The following is a 17,793-nucleotide window of genomic DNA, read 5'->3' as shown; positions in this document are numbered from 1 at the left end:
TGAAGAGGGTATATGGTTATGAAATAGGGACTTCTTGAAAAGCACTCCTACGCTCTACCACTGAAATAAACCCTTGAATGCTGAAAACTGCCCTTTTTTAAAAAGGTGATAGAGTGGGTGACTGTATGGAACTTGTAGAACTAATGACATCAGTGCACTTCTGGTCAGCTGTACAAATTAATACATTTCATTAAGGGCATATTATTGGTTTCCACCACACTTTTATAACATTCATATGAGCTTCCAATGGACTATTACAAACTAATCATATCACCAGTAGAACTTGGGTGAATGTAAAACACAGCTTGTATCATATGAAGAAATCCTAAACAGCTTAATGGTGTTTACCCTATGTTTCAGGTGATGATCAGGAGTATTTCAAATGTAGAAATGTGTTGCTCATTACATCAAATGCTAAGATTGTAAATGTTTTTTTTCTACAGGTAAAACAGTTGGATAAGGGGGCACCCAGATTTGAACTAGGGACCTTTTGATCTACAGTGAAATGCTCTACCCCTGAGCTATACCCCCATTTCTGAAATGATCACCTTTATTTATTCAGTAATATGTACAAAGTGGAAGCAACATGCAATCACCATCAAAGCAATGCATGTTCAGCCACCAAACCCTCCTTATAAGTATCAGGGGTGCGAAGGATGTCCTTTATCTGCCTTGGTAAAATACAGTGAGGTTTCCATTGCAAGAATTCCTACATTTCGTATCACATGTAGATCTTGGAACATAGAAAAAAACTTTTGTCAAATTCACAAATTCTGCAAAACGTAACTGTTTCTCTACTGCATTTTCTTGATCTTGTGCTAAGAGCATAGTTAAACCCAATTGTTCATTGTTTTGTATATGAAATGATGATATATCTTATTTTTTCTTACAGTGCATTGGGTTAAAAAATACATTTTAACAGGATCTATTGACAAGGGTATATGGTTATGAAACAGGGACTTCTTGAAAAGCACTCCTACGCTCTTGTACTGAGTTAAACCCTTGAATGCTGAAAACTGCCCTTTTTTAAAAAGGTGATAGAGTGGGTGACTGTATGGAACTTGTAGAACTAATGACATCAGTGCACTTTTGGTCAGCTGTACAAATTAATACATTTCATTAAGGGCATATTATTGGTTTCCACCACAGTTTTATAACATTCATATGAGCTTCCAATGGACTATTTCAAATTGATAATATCACCAGTAGAACTTGGGTGAATGTAAAACACAGCTTGTATCATATGAAGAAATCCTAAACAGTTTCATGGTGTTTACCCTATGTTTCAGGAGATGATCAGGAGTATTTCAAATGTAGAAATGTGTTGCTCATTACATCAAATGCTAAGATTGTAAAAGTTTTTTTCTACAGGTAAAACAGTTGAACAAGGGGGCACCCAGATTTGAACTAGGGACCTCTTGATCTGCAGTCAAATGCTCTACCACTGAGCTATACCCCCAGTTCTGAAAAGTTCACATTTATTAATTCAGTAATATGTACAAAGTGCAAGCAACATGCAATCACCATCAAAGCATGTGATTTGCATCATTTTCAGCCACCAAACCCTCCTTATAAGTATATGGGGTGCGAAGGATGTCCTTTATCTGCCTTGGTAAAATACAGTGAGGTTTCCATTGCAAGAATTCATACATTTCGTATCACATGTAGATCTTGGAACATGGAAAAAAATCTTTTGTCAAATGCACAAATTCTGCAAAATGTAACTGCTTCTCCCCTGCAGTTTGTTGATTTTGTGCTAAGCGCATAGTTAAACCCAATTGTTCATTGTTTTGTATATGAAATGATGATATATCCTATTGTTTCTTACAGTGCATTGGGTTGAAAAACATTTTAACAGGATCTATTGAAGAGGGTATATGGTTATGAAACAGGGACTTCTTGAACTACACTCCTACGCTCTACCACTGACATAAACCCTTGAATGTTGAAAACTGCCCTTTTTTAAAAAGGTGATAGAGTGGGTGACTCTATGGAACTTGTAGAACTAATGACATCAGTGCACTTCTGGTCAGCTGTACACATTAATACATTTCATTAAGGGCATATTATTGGTTTCCACCACAGTTTTATAACATTCATATGAGCTTCCAATGGACTATTTCAAACTGATCATATCACCAGTAGAACTTGGGTGAAAGTAAAACACAGCTTGTATCATATGAAGAAATCCTAAACAGCTTAATGGTGTTTACCCTATGTTTCAGGTGATGATCAGGAGTATTTGAAATGTAGAAATGTGTTGCTCATTACATAAAATGCTAAGATTGTAAATGTTTACTTCAATTTATTTAATTAAAAAATATTTCTACAGGTAAAACAGTTGGACAAGGGGGCACCCAGAATTGAACTAGGGACCTCTTGATCTGCAGTGAAATGCTCTACCCCAGCGCTATACCCCCATTTCTGAAATAGGCACCTTTATTTATTCAGTAATATGTACAAAGTGGAAGCAACATGCAATCACCATCAAAGCAATGCATTTTCAGCCACCAAACCCTCCTTATAAGTGTAAGGGTTACAAAAGATGTCCTTTATCTGCCTTGGTAAAATACAGTGAGGTTTCCATTGCATTAATTCATACATTTAGTATCACACGTAGATCTTGGAACATGGAAAAAAAAACTTTTGTCAAATGCACAAATTCTGCAAAACGTAACTGTTTCTCTACTGCATTTTGTTGATTTTGTGCTAAGAGCATAGTTAAACCCAATTGTTCATTGTTTTTTATATGAAATGATGATATATCTTATTGTTTCTTACAGTGCATTGAGTTAAAAAATACATTTTAACAGGATCTATTGAAGAGGGTATATGGTTATGAAACAGGAACTTCTTGAAAAGCACTCCTACGCTCTACCACTGACATAAACCCTTGAATGCTGAAAACTGCCCTTTTTTAAAAAGGTATTAGCGTGGGTGACTGTATGGAACTTGTAGAACTAATGACATCAGTGCACTTCTGGTCAGCTGTACAAATTAATACATTTCATTAAGGGCATATTATTGGTTTCCACCACAGTTTTATAACATTCATATGAGCTTCCAATGGACTATTTCAAACTAATCATATCACCAGTAGAACTTGGGTGAATGTAAAACACAGCTTGTATCATATGAAGAAATCCTAAACAGCTTAATGGTGTTTACCCTATGTTTCAGGTGATGATCAGGAGTATTTGAAATGTAGAAATGTGTTGCTCATTACATAAAATGCTAAGATTGTAAATGTTTACTTCAATTTATTTAATTAAAAAAATATTTCTACAGGTAAAACAGTTGGACAAGGGGGCACCCAGATTTGAACTAGGGACCTTTTGATTTGCAGTGAAATGCTCTACCCCTGAGTTATACCCCCATTTCTGAAATGTTCACCTTTATTTATTCAGTAATATGTACAAAGTGGAAGCAGCATGCAATCACCATCAAAGCAATGCATGTTCAGCCACCATACCCTCCTTATAAGTATATGGGGTACAAAAGATGTCCTTTATCTGCCTTGGTAAATACAGTGAGGATTCAATTTCAAGAGTTCGTACATTTCGTATCACATGTAGATCTTGGAACATGGAAAAAAAACTTTTGTCAAATGCACAAATTCTGCAAAACGTAACTGCTTCTCTACTGCATTTTCTTGATCTTGTGCTAAGAGCATAGTTAAACCCAATTGTTCATTGTTTTGTATATGAAATGATGATATATCTTATTTTTTCTTACAGTGCATTGGGTTAAAAAATACATTTTAACAGGATCTATTGACAAGGGTATATGGTTATGAAACAGGGACTTCTTGAAAAGCACTCCTACGCTCTTGTACTGAGTTAAACCCTTGAATGCTGAAAACTGCCCTTTTTTAAAAAGGTGATAGAGTGGGTGACTGTATGGAACTTGTAGAACTAATGACATCAGTGCACTTTTGGTCAGCTGTACAAATTAATACATTTCATTAAGGGCATATTATTGGTTTCCACCACAGTTTTATAACATTCATATGAGCTTCCAATGGACTATTTCAAACTGATAATATCACCAGTAGAACTTGGGTGAATGTAAAACACAGCTTGTATCATATGAAGAAATCCTAAACAGTTTCATGGTGTTTACCCTATGTTTCAGGAGATGATCAGGAGTATTTCAAATGTAGAAATGTGTTGCTCATTACATCAAATGCTAAGATTGTAAAAGTTTTTTTCTACAGGTAAAACAGTTGAACAAGGGGGCACCCAGATTTGAACTAGGGACCTCTTGATCTGCAGTCAAATGCTCTACCACTGAGCTATACCCCCAGTTCTGAAAAGTTCACATTTATTAATTCAGTAATATGTACAAAGTGCAAGCAACATGTAATCACCATCAAAGCAATGCATTTCCAGCCACCAAACCCTCCTTATAAGTATATGGGGTGCGAAGGATGTCCTTTATCTGCCTTGGTAAAATACAGTGAGGTTTCCATTGCAAGAATTTATACATTTCGTATCACATGTAGACCTTGGAACATGGAAAAAACATCTTTTGTCAAATGCACAAATTCTGCAAAATGTAACTGCTTCTCTCCTGCAGTTTGTTGATTTTGTGCTAAGCGCATAGTTAAACCCAATTGTTCATTGTTTTGTATATGAAATGATGATATATCCTATTGTTTCTTACAGTGCATTGGTTTGAAAAACATTTTAACAGGATCTATTGAAAAGGGTATATGATTATGAAACAGGGACTTCTTGAAAAGCACTCCTATGCTCTACCACTGACATAAACCCTTCAATGTTGAAAACTGCCTTTTTTTAAAAAGGTGATAGAGTGGGTGACTGTATGGAACTTGTAGAACTAATGACATCAGTGCACTTATGGTCAGCTGTACAAATTAATACATTTCATTAAGGGCATATTATTGGTTTCCACCACAGTTTTATAACATTCATATGAGCTTCCAATGGACTATTTCAAACTAATCATATCACCAGTAGAACTTGGGTGAATGTAAAACACAGCTTGTATCATTTGAAGAAATCCTAAACAGCTTAATGGTGTTTACCCTATGTTTCAGGTGATGATCAGGAGTATTTCAAATGTAGAAATGTGTTGCTGATTACATAAAATGCTAAGATTGTAAATGTTTACTTCAATTTATTTAATTAAAAAAATATTTCTACAGGTAAAACAGTTGGACAAGGGGGCACCTAGATTTGAACTGGGGACCTTTTGATCTACAGTGAAATGCTCTACCCGTGAGCTATACCCCCATTTCTGAAATGTGCACCTTTATTTATTCAGTAATATGTACAAAGTTGAAGCAACATGCAATCACCATCAAATCAAGGCATTTTCAGCCACCAAACCCTCCTTATAAGTATAAGGGGTACAAAAGATGTCCTTTATCTGCCTTGGTAAAATACAGTGAGGTTTCCATTGCAAGAATTCCTACATTTCGTATCACGTGTAGATCTTGGAACATGGAAAACAAACTTTTGTCAAATGCACAAATTCTGCAAAACGTAACTGTTTCTCTACTGCATTTTGCTGATTTTGTGCTAAGAGCATAGTTAAACCCAATTGTTCATTGTTTTGTATATGAAATGATGATATATCTTATTGTTTCTTACAGTGCATTGTGTTAAAAAATACATTTTAACAGGATCTATTGAAGAGGGTATATGGTTATGAAACAGGAACTTCTTGAACTACACTCCTACGCTCTACCACTGACATAAACCCTTCAATGTTGAAAACAGCCCTTTTTTAAAAAGGTGATAGAGTGGGTGACTCTATGGAACTTGTAGAACTAATGACATCAGTGCACTTCTGGTCAGCTGTACAAATTAATACATTTCATTAAGGGCACTTTATTGGTTTCCACCACAGTTTTATAACATTCATATGAGCTTCCAATGGACTATTTCAAACTGATCATATCACCAGTAGAACTTGGGTGAATGTAAAACACAGCTTGTATCATATGAAGAAATCCTAAACAGCTTAATGGTGTTTACCCTATGTTCAGGTGATGATCAGGAGTATTTCAAATTTAGAAAAGTGTTGCTCATTACATAAAATGCTAAGATTGTAAATGTTTACTTCAATTTATTTAATTGATAAATATTTATACAGGTAAAACAGTTGGACAAGGGGGCACCCAGATTTGAACTAGGGACCTCTTGATCTGCAGTGAAATGCTCTACCCCTGAGCTATAACCCCATTTCTGAAATGTTCATCTTTATTTATTCAGTAATATGTACAAAGTGGAAGCAACATGCAATCACCATCAAAGCAATTCATTTTCAGCCACCAAACCCTCATTATATGTATAAGGGGTACAAAAGATGTCCTTTATCTGCCTTGGTAAAATACAGTGAGGTTTCCATTGCAAGAATTCATACATTTCGTATCACATGTAGATCTTGGAACATGGAAAAAAAAACTTTTGTCAAATGCACAAATTCTGCAAAACGTAACTGTTTCTCTACTGCATTTTGTTGATTTGGTGCCAAGAGCATAGTTAAACCCAATTGTTCATTGTTTTGTATATGAAATTATGATATATCTTATTGTTTCTTACAGTGCATTGGGTTAAAACATACATTTTAACAGGATCTATTGAAGAGGATATATGGTCATGAAACAGGAACTTCTTGAAAAGCACTCGTACGCTCTATCACTGACATAAACCCTTGAATGCTGAAAACTGCCCTTTTTTAAAAAGGTGATAGAGTGGGTGTCTGTATGGAACTTGTAGAACTAATGACATCAGTGCACTTTTGGTCAGCTGTACAAATTAATACATTTCACTAAGGGCATATTATATTGGTTTCCACCACAGTTTTATAGCATTCATATGAGCTTCCAATGGACTATTTCAAACTGATAATATCACCAGTAGAACGTGGGTGAATGTAAAACACAGCTTGTATCATATGAAGAAATCCTAAACAGCTTAATGGTGTTTACCCTATGTTTCAGGTGATGATCAGGAGTATTTCAAAGGTAGAAATGTGTTGCTCATTACATAAAATGCTAAGATTGTAAATGTTTACTTCAATCTATTTAATTAAAAAAAAATTTCTACAGGTAAAACAGTTGGACAAGGGGGAACCTAGATTTGAACTGGGGACCTTTTGATCTGCAGTGAAATGCTCTACCCCTGAGCTATACCCCCATTTCTTAAATGTGCACCTTTATTTATTCAGTAATATGGACAAAGTTGAAGCAACATGCAATCACCATCAAATCAATGCATTTTCAGCCACCAAACCCTCCTTATAAGTATAAGGGGTACAAAAGATGTCCTTTATCTGCCTTGGTAAAATACAGTGAGGTTTCCATTGCAAGAATTCCTACATTTCGTATCACATGTAGATCTTGGAACATGGAAAACAAACTTTTGTCAAATGCACAAATTCTGCAAAACATAACTGTTTCTCTACTGCATTTTGCTGATTTTGTGCTAAGAGCATAGTTAAAACCAATTGTTCATTGTTTTGTATATGAAATGATGATATATCTTATTGTTTCTTACAGTGCATTGTGTTAAAAAATACATTTTAACAGGATCTATTGAAGAGGGTATATGGTTATGAAACATGAACCTCTTGAAAAGCCCTCCTACGCTCTACCACTGACATAAACCCTTGAATGCTGAAAACTGCCCTTTTTTAAAAAGGTGATAGAGTGGTTGACTGTATGGAACTTGTAGAACTAATGACATCAGTGCACTTCTGGTCAGCTGTACAAATTAATACATTTCATTAAGGGCATATTATTGGTTTCCACCACAGTTTTATAACATTCATATGAGCTTCCAATGGACTATTTCAAACTGATCATATCACCAGTAGAACTTGGGTGAATGTAAAACACAGCTTGTATCATATGAAGAAATCCTAAACAGCTTAATGGTGTTTACCCTATGTTCAGGTGATGATCAGGAGTATTTCAAATTTAGAAAAGTGTTGCTCATTACATAAAATGCTAAGATTGTAAATGTTTACTTCAATTTATTTCATTGATAAATATTTATACAGGTAAAACAGTTGGACAAGGGGGCACCCAGATTTGAACTAGGGAACTCTTGATCTGCAGTCAAATGCTCTACCACTGAGCTATACTCCCAGTTCTGAAACGTTCACCTTTATTAATTCAGTAATATGTACAAAGTGCAAGCAACATGCAATCACCATCAAAGCAATGCATTTTCAGCCACCAAACCCTCCTTATGAGTATATGGGGTGCGAAGGATGTCCTTTATCTGCCTTGGTAAAATACAGTGAGGTTTCCATTGCAAGAATTCATACATTTCGTATCACATGTAAATCTTGGAACATGGGAAAAAAATCTTTTGTCAAATGCACAAATTCTGCAAAATGTAACTGCTTCTCTACTGCAGTTTGTTGATTTTGTGCTAAGCGCATAGTTAAACCCAATTGTTCATTGTTTTGTATATGAAATGATGATATATCCTATTGTTTCTTACAGTGCATTGGGTTGAAAAACATTTTAACAGGATCTATTGAAGAGGGTATATGGAAATGAAACAGGGACTTCTTGAAAAGCACTCCTACGCTCTACCACTGAAATAAACCCTTGAATGCTGAAAACTGCCCTTTTTTAAAAAGGTGATAGAGTGGGTGACTGTATGGAACTTGTAGAACTAATGACATCAGTGCACTTCTGGTCAGCTGTACAAATTAATACATTTCATTAAGGGCATATTATTGGTTTCCACCACACTTTTATAACATTCATATGAGCTTCCAATGGACTATTACAAACTAATCATATCACCAGTAGAACTTGGGTGAATGTAAAACACAGCTTGTATCATATGAAGAAATCCTAAACAGCTTAATGGTGTTTACCCTATGTTTCAGGTGATGATCAGGAGTATTTCAAATGTAGAAATGTGTTGCTCATTACATCAAATGCTAAGATTGTAAATGTTTTTTTTTTCTACAGGTAAAACAGTTGGATAAGGGGGCACCCAGATTTGAACTAGGGACCTTTTGATCTACAGTGAAATGCTCTACCCCTGAGCTATACCCCCATTTCTGAAATAATCACCTTTATTTATTCAGTAATATGTACAAAGTGGAAGCAACATGCAATCACCATCAAAGCAATGCATGTTCAGCCACCAAACCCTCCTTATAAGTATCAGGGGTGCGAAGGATGTCCTTTATCTGCCTTGGTAAAATACATTGAGGTTTCCATTGCAAGAATTCCTACATTTCGTATCACATGTAGATCTTGGAACATAGAAAAAAACTTTTGTCAAATTCACAAATTATGCAAAACGTAACTGTTTCTCTACTGCATTCTCTTGATCTTGTGCTAAGAGCATAGTTAAACCTAATTGTTCATTGTTTTGTATATGAAATGATGATATATCTTATTTTTTCTTACAGTGCATTGGGTTAAAAAATACATTTTAACAGGATCTATTGAAGAGGGTATATGGTTATGAAACAGGGACTTCTTGAAAAGCACTCCTACGCTCTTGTACTGAGTTAAACCCTTGAATGCTGAAAACTGCACTTTTTTAAAAAGGTGATAGAGTGGGTGACTGTATGGAACTTGTAGAACTAATGACATCAGTGCACTTCTGGTCAGCTGTACAAATTAATACATTTCATTAAGGGCATATTATTGGTTTCCACCACAGTTTCATAGCATTCATATGAGCTTCCAATGGACTATTTCAAACTGATAATATCACCAGTAGAACTTGGGTGAATGTAAAACACAGCTTGTATCATATGAAGAAATCCTAAACAGTTTCATGGTGTTTACCCTATGTTTCAGGAGATGATCAGAAGTATTTCAAATGTAGAAATGTGTTGCTCATTACATCAAATGCTAAGATTGTAAATGTTTTTTTCTATAGGTAAAACAGTTGAACAAGGGGGCACCCAGATTTGAACTAGGTACCTCTTGATCTGCAGTCAAATGCTCTACCACAGAGCTATACTCCCAGTTCTGAAAAGTTCACCTTTATTAATTCAGTAATATGTACAAAGTGCAAGCAACATGCAATCACCATCAAAGCAATGCATTTTCAGCCACCAAACCCTCCTTATAAGTATATGAGATGCGAAGGATGTCCTTTATCTACCTTGGTAAAATACAGTGAGGTTTCCATTGCAAGAATTCATACATTTCGTATCACATGTAGATCTTGGAACATGGAAAAAAAATCTTTTGTCAAATGCACAAATTCTGCAAAATGTAACTGCTTCACTACTGCAGTTTGTTGATTTTGTGCTAAGAGCATAGTTAAACCCAATTGTTCATTGTTTTGTATATGAAATGATGATATATCCTATTGTTTCTTACAGTGCATTGGGTTGAAAAACATTTTAACAGGATCTATTGAAGAGGGTATATGGTTATGAAACAGGGACTTCTTGAAACGCACTCCTACGCTCTACCACTGACATAAACCCTTGAATGCTGAAAACTGCCCTTTTTTAAAAAGGTGATAGAGTGGGTGACTGTATGGAACTTGTAGAACTAATGACATCAGTGCACCTCTGGTCATTTGTACAAATTAATACATTTCATTAAGGGCATATTATTGGTTTCCACCACAGTTTTATAACATTCATATGAGCTTCCAATGGACTATTTCAAACTGATAATATCACCAGTAGAACTTGGGTGAATGTAAAACACAGCTTGTATCATATGACGAAATCCTAAACAGTTTCATGGTGTTTACCCTATGTTTCAGGAGATGATCAGGAGTATTTCAAATGTAGAAATGTGTTCCTCATTACATCAAATGCTAAGATTGTAAATGTTTTTTTTCTACAGGTAAAACAGTTGAACAAGGGGGCACCCAGATTTGAACTAGAGACCACTTGATCTGCAGTCAAATGCTGTACCACTGAGCTATGCCCCCAGTTCTGAAAAGTTCACCTTTATTAATTCAGGAATATGAACAAAGTGGAAGCAACATGCAATCACCCTCAAAGCAATGCATTTTCAGCCACCAAACCCTCCTTATAAGTGTAAGGGGTACAAAAGATGTCCTTTATCTGCCTTGGTAAAATACAGTGAGGTTTCCATTGCAAGAATTCATACATTTCGTATCACATGTAGATCTTGGAACATGGAAAAAAAAACTTTTGTCAAATGCACAAATTCTGCAAAACGTAACTGCTTCTCTACTGCAGTTTGTTGATTTTGTGCTAAGAGCATAGTTAAACCCAATTGTTCATTGTTTTTTATATGAAATGATGATATATCCTATTGTTTCTTAAAGTGCATTGGGTTGAAAAACATTTTAACAGGATCTATTGACGAGGGTATATGGTTATGAAACAGGGACTTCTTGAACTACACTCCTACGCTCTACCACTGACATAGACCCTTGAATGCTGAAAACTGCCCTTTTTTAAAAAGGTGATAGAGTGGGTGACTGTATGGAACTTGTAGAACTAATGACATCAGTGCACTTCTGGTCAGCTGTACAAATTAATACATTTCATTAAGGGCATATTATTGGTTTCCACCACAGTTTTATAACATTCATATGAGCTTCCAATGGACTATTTCAAACTGATCATATCACCAGTAGAACTTGGGTGAATGTAAAACACAGCTTGTATCATATGAAGAAATCCTAAACAGCTTAATGGTGTTTACCCTATGTTCAGGTGATGATCAGGAGTATTTCAAATTTAGAAAAGTGTTGCTCATTACATAAAATGCTAAGATTGTAAATGTTTACTTCAATTTATTTAATTGATAAATATTTATACAGGTAAAACAGTTGGACAAGGGAGCACCCAGATTTGAACTAGGAACCTCTTGATCTGCAGTGAAATGCTCTACCCCTGAGCTATAACCCCATTTCTGAAATGTTCACCTTTATTTATTCAGTAATATGTACAAAGTGGAAGCAACATGCAATCACCATCAAAGCAATTCATTTTCAGCCACCAAACCCTCATTACATGTATAAGGGGTACAAAAGATGTCCTTTATCTGCCTTGGTAAAATACAGTGAGGTTTCCATTGCAAGAATTCATACATTTCGTATCACATGTAGATCTTGGAACATGGAAAAAAAAACTTTTGTCAAATGCACAAATTCTGCAAAACGTAACTGCTTCTCTACTGCAGTTTGTTGATTTTGTGCTAAGAGCATAGTTAAACCCAATTGTTCATTGTTTTTTATATGAAATGATGATATATCCTATTGTTTCTTACAGTGCATTGGGTTGAAAAACATTTTAACAGGATCTATTGATGAGGGTATATGGTTATGAAACAGGAACTTCTTGAATTGTACTCCTACGCTCTACCACTGAGTTAAACCCTTGAATGCTGAAAACTGGCCTTTTTTAAAAAGGTGATAGAGTGGGTGACTGTATGGAACTTGTAGAACTAATGACATCACTGCACTTTTGGTCAGCTGTACAAATGAATACATTTCATTAAGGGCATAATATTGGTTTCCACCACAGTTTTATAACATTCATATGAGCTTCCAATGGACTATTTCAAACTGATAATATCACCAGTAGAACTTGGGTGAATATAGAACACAGCTTGTATCATTTGAAGTAATCCTAAACAGCTTAATGGTGTTTACCCTATGTTTCAGGTGATGATCAGGAGTATTTCAAATGTAGAAATGTGTTGCTCATTACATCAAATGCTAAGATTGTAAATGTTTTTTTCTATAGGTAAAACAGTTGACCAAGGGGGCACCCAGATTTGAACTAGGGAACTCTTGATCTGCAGTCAAATGCTCTACCACTGAGCTATACTCCCAGTTCTGAAACATTCACCTTTATTAATTCAGTAATATGTACAAAGTGCAAGCAACATGCAATCACCATCAAAGCAATGCATTTTCAGCCACCAAACCCTCCTTATAAGTATATGGGGTGCGAAGGATGTCCTTTATCTTCCTTGGTAAAATACAGTGAGGTTTCCATTGCAAGAATTCATACATTTCGTATCACATGTAAATCTTGGAACATGGGAAAAACATCTTTTGTCAAATGCACAAATTCTGCAAAATGTAACTGCTTCTCTACTGCAGTTTGTTGATTTTGTGCTAAGCGCATAGTTAAACCCAATTGTTCATTGTTTTGTATATGAAATGATGATATATCCTATTGTTTCTTACAGTGCATTGGGTTGAAAAACATTTTAACAGGATCTATTGAAGAGGGTATATGGTTATGAAATAGGGACTTCTTGAAAAGCACTCCTACGCTCTACCACTGAAATAAACCCTTGAATGCTGAAAACTGCCCTTTTTTAAAAAGGTGATAGAGTGGGTGACTGTATGGAACTTGTAGAACTAATGACATCAGTGCACTTCTGGTCAGCTGTACAAATTAATACATTTCATTAAGGGCATATTATTGGTTTCCACCACACTTTTATAACATTCATATGAGCTTCCAATGGACTATTACAAACTAATCATATCACCAGTAGAACTTGGGTGAATGTAAAACACAGCTTGTATCATATGAAGAAATCCTAAACAGCTTAATGGTGTTTACCCTATGTTTCAGGTGATGATCAGGAGTATTTCAAATGTAGAAATGTGTTGCTCATTACATCAAATGCTAAGATTGTAAATGTTTTTTTTCTACAGGTAAAACAGTTGGATAAGGGGGCACCCAGATTTGAACTAGGGACCTTTTGATCTACAGTGAAATGCTCTACCCCTGAGCTATACCCCCATTTCTGAAATGATCACCTTTATTTATTCAGTAATATGTACAAAGTGGAAGCAACATGCAATCACCATCAAAGCAATGCATGTTCAGCCACCAAACCCTCCTTATAAGTATCAGGGGTGCGAAGGATGTCCTTTATCTGCCTTGGTAAAATACAGTGAGGTTTCCATTGCAAGAATTCCTACATTTCGTATCACATGTAGATCTTGGAACATAGAAAAAAACTTTTGTCAAATTCACAAATTCTGCAAAACGTAACTGTTTCTCTACTGCATTTTCTTGATCTTGTGCTAAGAGCATAGTTAAACCCAATTGTTCATTGTTTTGTATATGAAATGATGATATATCTTATTTTTTCTTACAGTGCATTGGGTTAAAAAATACATTTTAACAGGATCTATTGACAAGGGTATATGGTTATGAAACAGGGACTTCTTGAAAAGCACTCCTACGCTCTTGTACTGAGTTAAACCCTTGAATGCTGAAAACTGCCCTTTTTTAAAAAGGTGATAGAGTGGGTGACTGTATGGAACTTGTAGAACTAATGACATCAGTGCACTTTTGGTCAGCTGTACAAATTAATACATTTCATTAAGGGCATATTATTGGTTTCCACCACAGTTTTATAACATTCATATGAGCTTCCAATGGACTATTTCAAATTGATAATATCACCAGTAGAACTTGGGTGAATGTAAAACACAGCTTGTATCATATGAAGAAATCCTAAACAGTTTCATGGTGTTTACCCTATGTTTCAGGAGATGATCAGGAGTATTTCAAATGTAGAAATGTGTTGCTCATTACATCAAATGCTAAGATTGTAAAAGTTTTTTTCTACAGGTAAAACAGTTGAACAAGGGGGCACCCAGATTTGAACTAGGGACCTCTTGATCTGCAGTCAAATGCTCTACCACTGAGCTATACCCCCAGTTCTGAAAAGTTCACATTTATTAATTCAGTAATATGTACAAAGTGCAAGCAACATGCAATCACCATCAAAGCATGTGATTTGCATCATTTTCAGCCACCAAACCCTCCTTATAAGTATATGGGGTGCGAAGGATGTCCTTTATCTGCCTTGGTAAAATACAGTGAGGTTTCCATTGCAAGAATTCATACATTTCGTATCACATGTAGATCTTGGAACATGGAAAAAAATCTTTTGTCAAATGCACAAATTCTGCAAAATGTAACTGCTTCTCCCCTGCAGTTTGTTGATTTTGTGCTAAGCGCATAGTTAAACCCAATTGTTCATTGTTTTGTATATGAAATGATGATATATCCTATTGTTTCTTACAGTGCATTGGGTTGAAAAACATTTTAACAGGATCTATTGAAGAGGGTATATGGTTATGAAACAGGGACTTCTTGAACTACACTCCTACGCTCTACCACTGACATAAACCCTTGAATGTTGAAAACTGCCCTTTTTTAAAAAGGTGATAGAGTGGGTGACTCTATGGAACTTGTAGAACTAATGACATCAGTGCACTTCTGGTCAGCTGTACACATTAATACATTTCATTAAGGGCATATTATTGGTTTCCACCACAGTTTTATAACATTCATATGAGCTTCCAATGGACTATTTCAAACTGATCATATCACCAGTAGAACTTGGGTGAATGTAAAACACAGCTTGTATCATATGAAGAAATCCTAAACAGCTTAATGGTGTTTACCCTATGTTTCAGGTGATGATCAGGAGTATTTGAAATGTAGAAATGTGTTGCTCATTACATAAAATGCTAAGATTGTAAATGTTTACTTCAATTTATTTAATTAAAAAATATTTCTACAGGTAAAACAGTTGGACAAGGGGGCACCCAGAATTGAACTAGGGACCTCTTGATCTGCAGTGAAATGCTCTACCCCAGCGCTATACCCCCATTTCTGAAATAGGCACCTTTATTTATTCAGTAATATGTACAAAGTGGAAGCAACATGCAATCACCATCAAAGCAATGCATTTTCAGCCACCAAACCCTCCTTATAAGTGTAAGGGTTACAAAAGATGTCCTTTATCTGCCTTGGTAAAATACAGTGAGGTTTCCATTGCATTAATTCATACATTTAGTATCACACGTAGATCTTGGAACATGGAAAAAAAAACTTTTGTCAAATGCACAAATTCTGCAAAACGTAACTGTTTCTCTACTGCATTTTGTTGATTTTGTGCTAAGAGCATAGTTAAACCCAATTGTTCATTGTTTTTTATATGAAATGATGATATATCTTATTGTTTCTTACAGTGCATTGAGTTAAAAAATACATTTTAACAGGATCTATTGAAGAGGGTATATGGTTATGAAACAGGAACTTCTTGAAAAGCACTCCTACGCTCTACCACTGACATAAACCCTTGAATGCTGAAAACTGCCCTTTTTTAAAAAGGTATTAGCGTGGGTGACTGTATGGAACTTGTAGAACTAATGACATCAGTGCACTTCTGGTCAGCTGTACAAATTAATACATTTCATTAAGGGCATATTATTGGTTTCCACCACAGTTTTATAACATTCATATGAGCTTCCAATGGACTATTTCAAACTAATCATATCACCAGTAGAACTTGGGTGAATGTAAAACACAGCTTGTATCATATGAAGAAATCCTAAACAGCTTAATGGTGTTTACCCTATGTTTCAGGTGATGATCAGGAGTATTTGAAATGTAGAAATGTGTTGCTCATTACATAAAATGCTAAGATTGTAAATGTTTACTTCAATTTATTTAATTAAAAAAATATTTCTACAGGTAAAACAGTTGGACAAGGGGGCACCCAGATTTGAACTAGGGACCTTTTGATTTGCAGTGAAATGCTCTACCCCTGAGTTATACCCCCATTTCTGAAATGTTCACCTTTATTTATTCAGTAATATGTACAAAGTGGAAGCAGCATGCAATCACCATCAAAGCAATGCATGTTCAGCCACCATACCCTCCTTATAAGTATATGGGGTACAAAAGATGTCCTTTATCTGCCTTGGTAAATACAGTGAGGATTCAATTTCAAGAGTTCGTACATTTCGTATCACATGTAGATCTTGGAACATGGAAAAAAAACTTTTGTCAAATGCACAAATTCTGCAAAACGTAACTGCTTCTCTACTGCATTTTCTTGATCTTGTGCTAAGAGCATAGTTAAACCCAATTGTTCATTGTTTTGTATATGAAATGATGATATATCTTATTTTTTCTTACAGTGCATTGGGTTAAAAAATACATTTTAACAGGATCTATTGACAAGGGTATATGGTTATGAAACAGGGACTTCTTGAAAAGCACTCCTACGCTCTTGTACTGAGTTAAACCCTTGAATGCTGAAAACTGCCCTTTTTTAAAAAGGTGATAGAGTGGGTGACTGTATGGAACTTGTAGAACTAATGACATCAGTGCACTTTTGGTCAGCTGTACAAATTAATACATTTCATTAAGGGCATATTATTGGTTTCCACCACAGTTTTATAACATTCATATGAGCTTCCAATGGACTATTTCAAACTGATAATATCACCAGTAGAACTTGGGTGAATGTAAAACACAGCTTGTATCATATGAAGAAATCCTAAACAGTTTCATGGTGTTTACCCTATGTTTCAGGAGATGATCAGGAGTATTTCAAATGTAGAAATGTGTTGCTCATTACATCAAATGCTAAGATTGTAAAAGTTTTTTTCTACAGGTAAAACAGTTGAACAAGGGGGCACCCAGATTTGAACTAGGGACCTCTTGATCTGCAGTCAAATGCTCTACCACTGAGCTATACCCCCAGTTCTGAAAAGTTCACATTTATTAATTCAGTAATATGTACAAAGTGCAAGCAACATGTAATCACCATCAAAGCAATGCATTTCCAGCCACCAAACCCTCCTTATAAGTATATGGGGTGCGAAGGATGTCCTTTATCTGCCTTGGTAAAATACAGTGAGGTTTCCATTGCAAGAATTTATACATTTCGTATCACATGTAGACCTTGGAACATGGAAAAAACATCTTTTGTCAAATGCACAAATTCTGCAAAATGTAACTGCTTCTCTCCTGCAGTTTGTTGATTTTGTGCTAAGCGCATAG

The 17,793-nt window shown here is 35.5% G+C and overlaps 4 non-coding genes across 4 annotated transcripts; all 4 read right to left on the bottom strand.

Annotated features, from left to right (window-relative positions):
• Nucleotides 1–1,387: 1,387 nt before the first annotated feature.
• TRNAC-GCA (transfer RNA cysteine (anticodon GCA)) lies at nucleotides 1,388–1,459 on the bottom strand. Its single transcript has one exon. It is a non-coding gene; the product is annotated as a tRNA-Cys (tRNA).
• Nucleotides 1,460–4,232: 2,773 nt separating this feature from the next.
• On the bottom strand, nucleotides 4,233–4,304 carry TRNAC-GCA (transfer RNA cysteine (anticodon GCA)). The gene has a single exon. It is a non-coding gene; the product is annotated as a tRNA-Cys (tRNA).
• A 10,271-nt stretch (nucleotides 4,305–14,575) lies between these two features.
• Nucleotides 14,576–14,647, bottom strand: TRNAC-GCA (transfer RNA cysteine (anticodon GCA)). Its single transcript has one exon. It is a non-coding gene; the product is annotated as a tRNA-Cys (tRNA).
• Nucleotides 14,648–17,420: 2,773 nt separating this feature from the next.
• Nucleotides 17,421–17,492, bottom strand: TRNAC-GCA (transfer RNA cysteine (anticodon GCA)). Its single transcript has one exon. It is a non-coding gene; the product is annotated as a tRNA-Cys (tRNA).
• Nucleotides 17,493–17,793: the final 301 nt, after the last annotated feature.

The sequence above is a fragment of the Ambystoma mexicanum genome, unplaced genomic scaffold (assembly GCF_040938575.1).
Source record: "Ambystoma mexicanum isolate Mex_15411 unplaced genomic scaffold, UKY_AmexF1_1 Mex_scaf118, whole genome shotgun sequence".
Taxonomy (NCBI): Eukaryota; Metazoa; Chordata; class Amphibia; order Caudata; family Ambystomatidae; genus Ambystoma; species Ambystoma mexicanum.
Note: the sequence above shows the minus strand (reverse complement) of the source record. Positions and strands in the feature narration are given on the sequence as shown.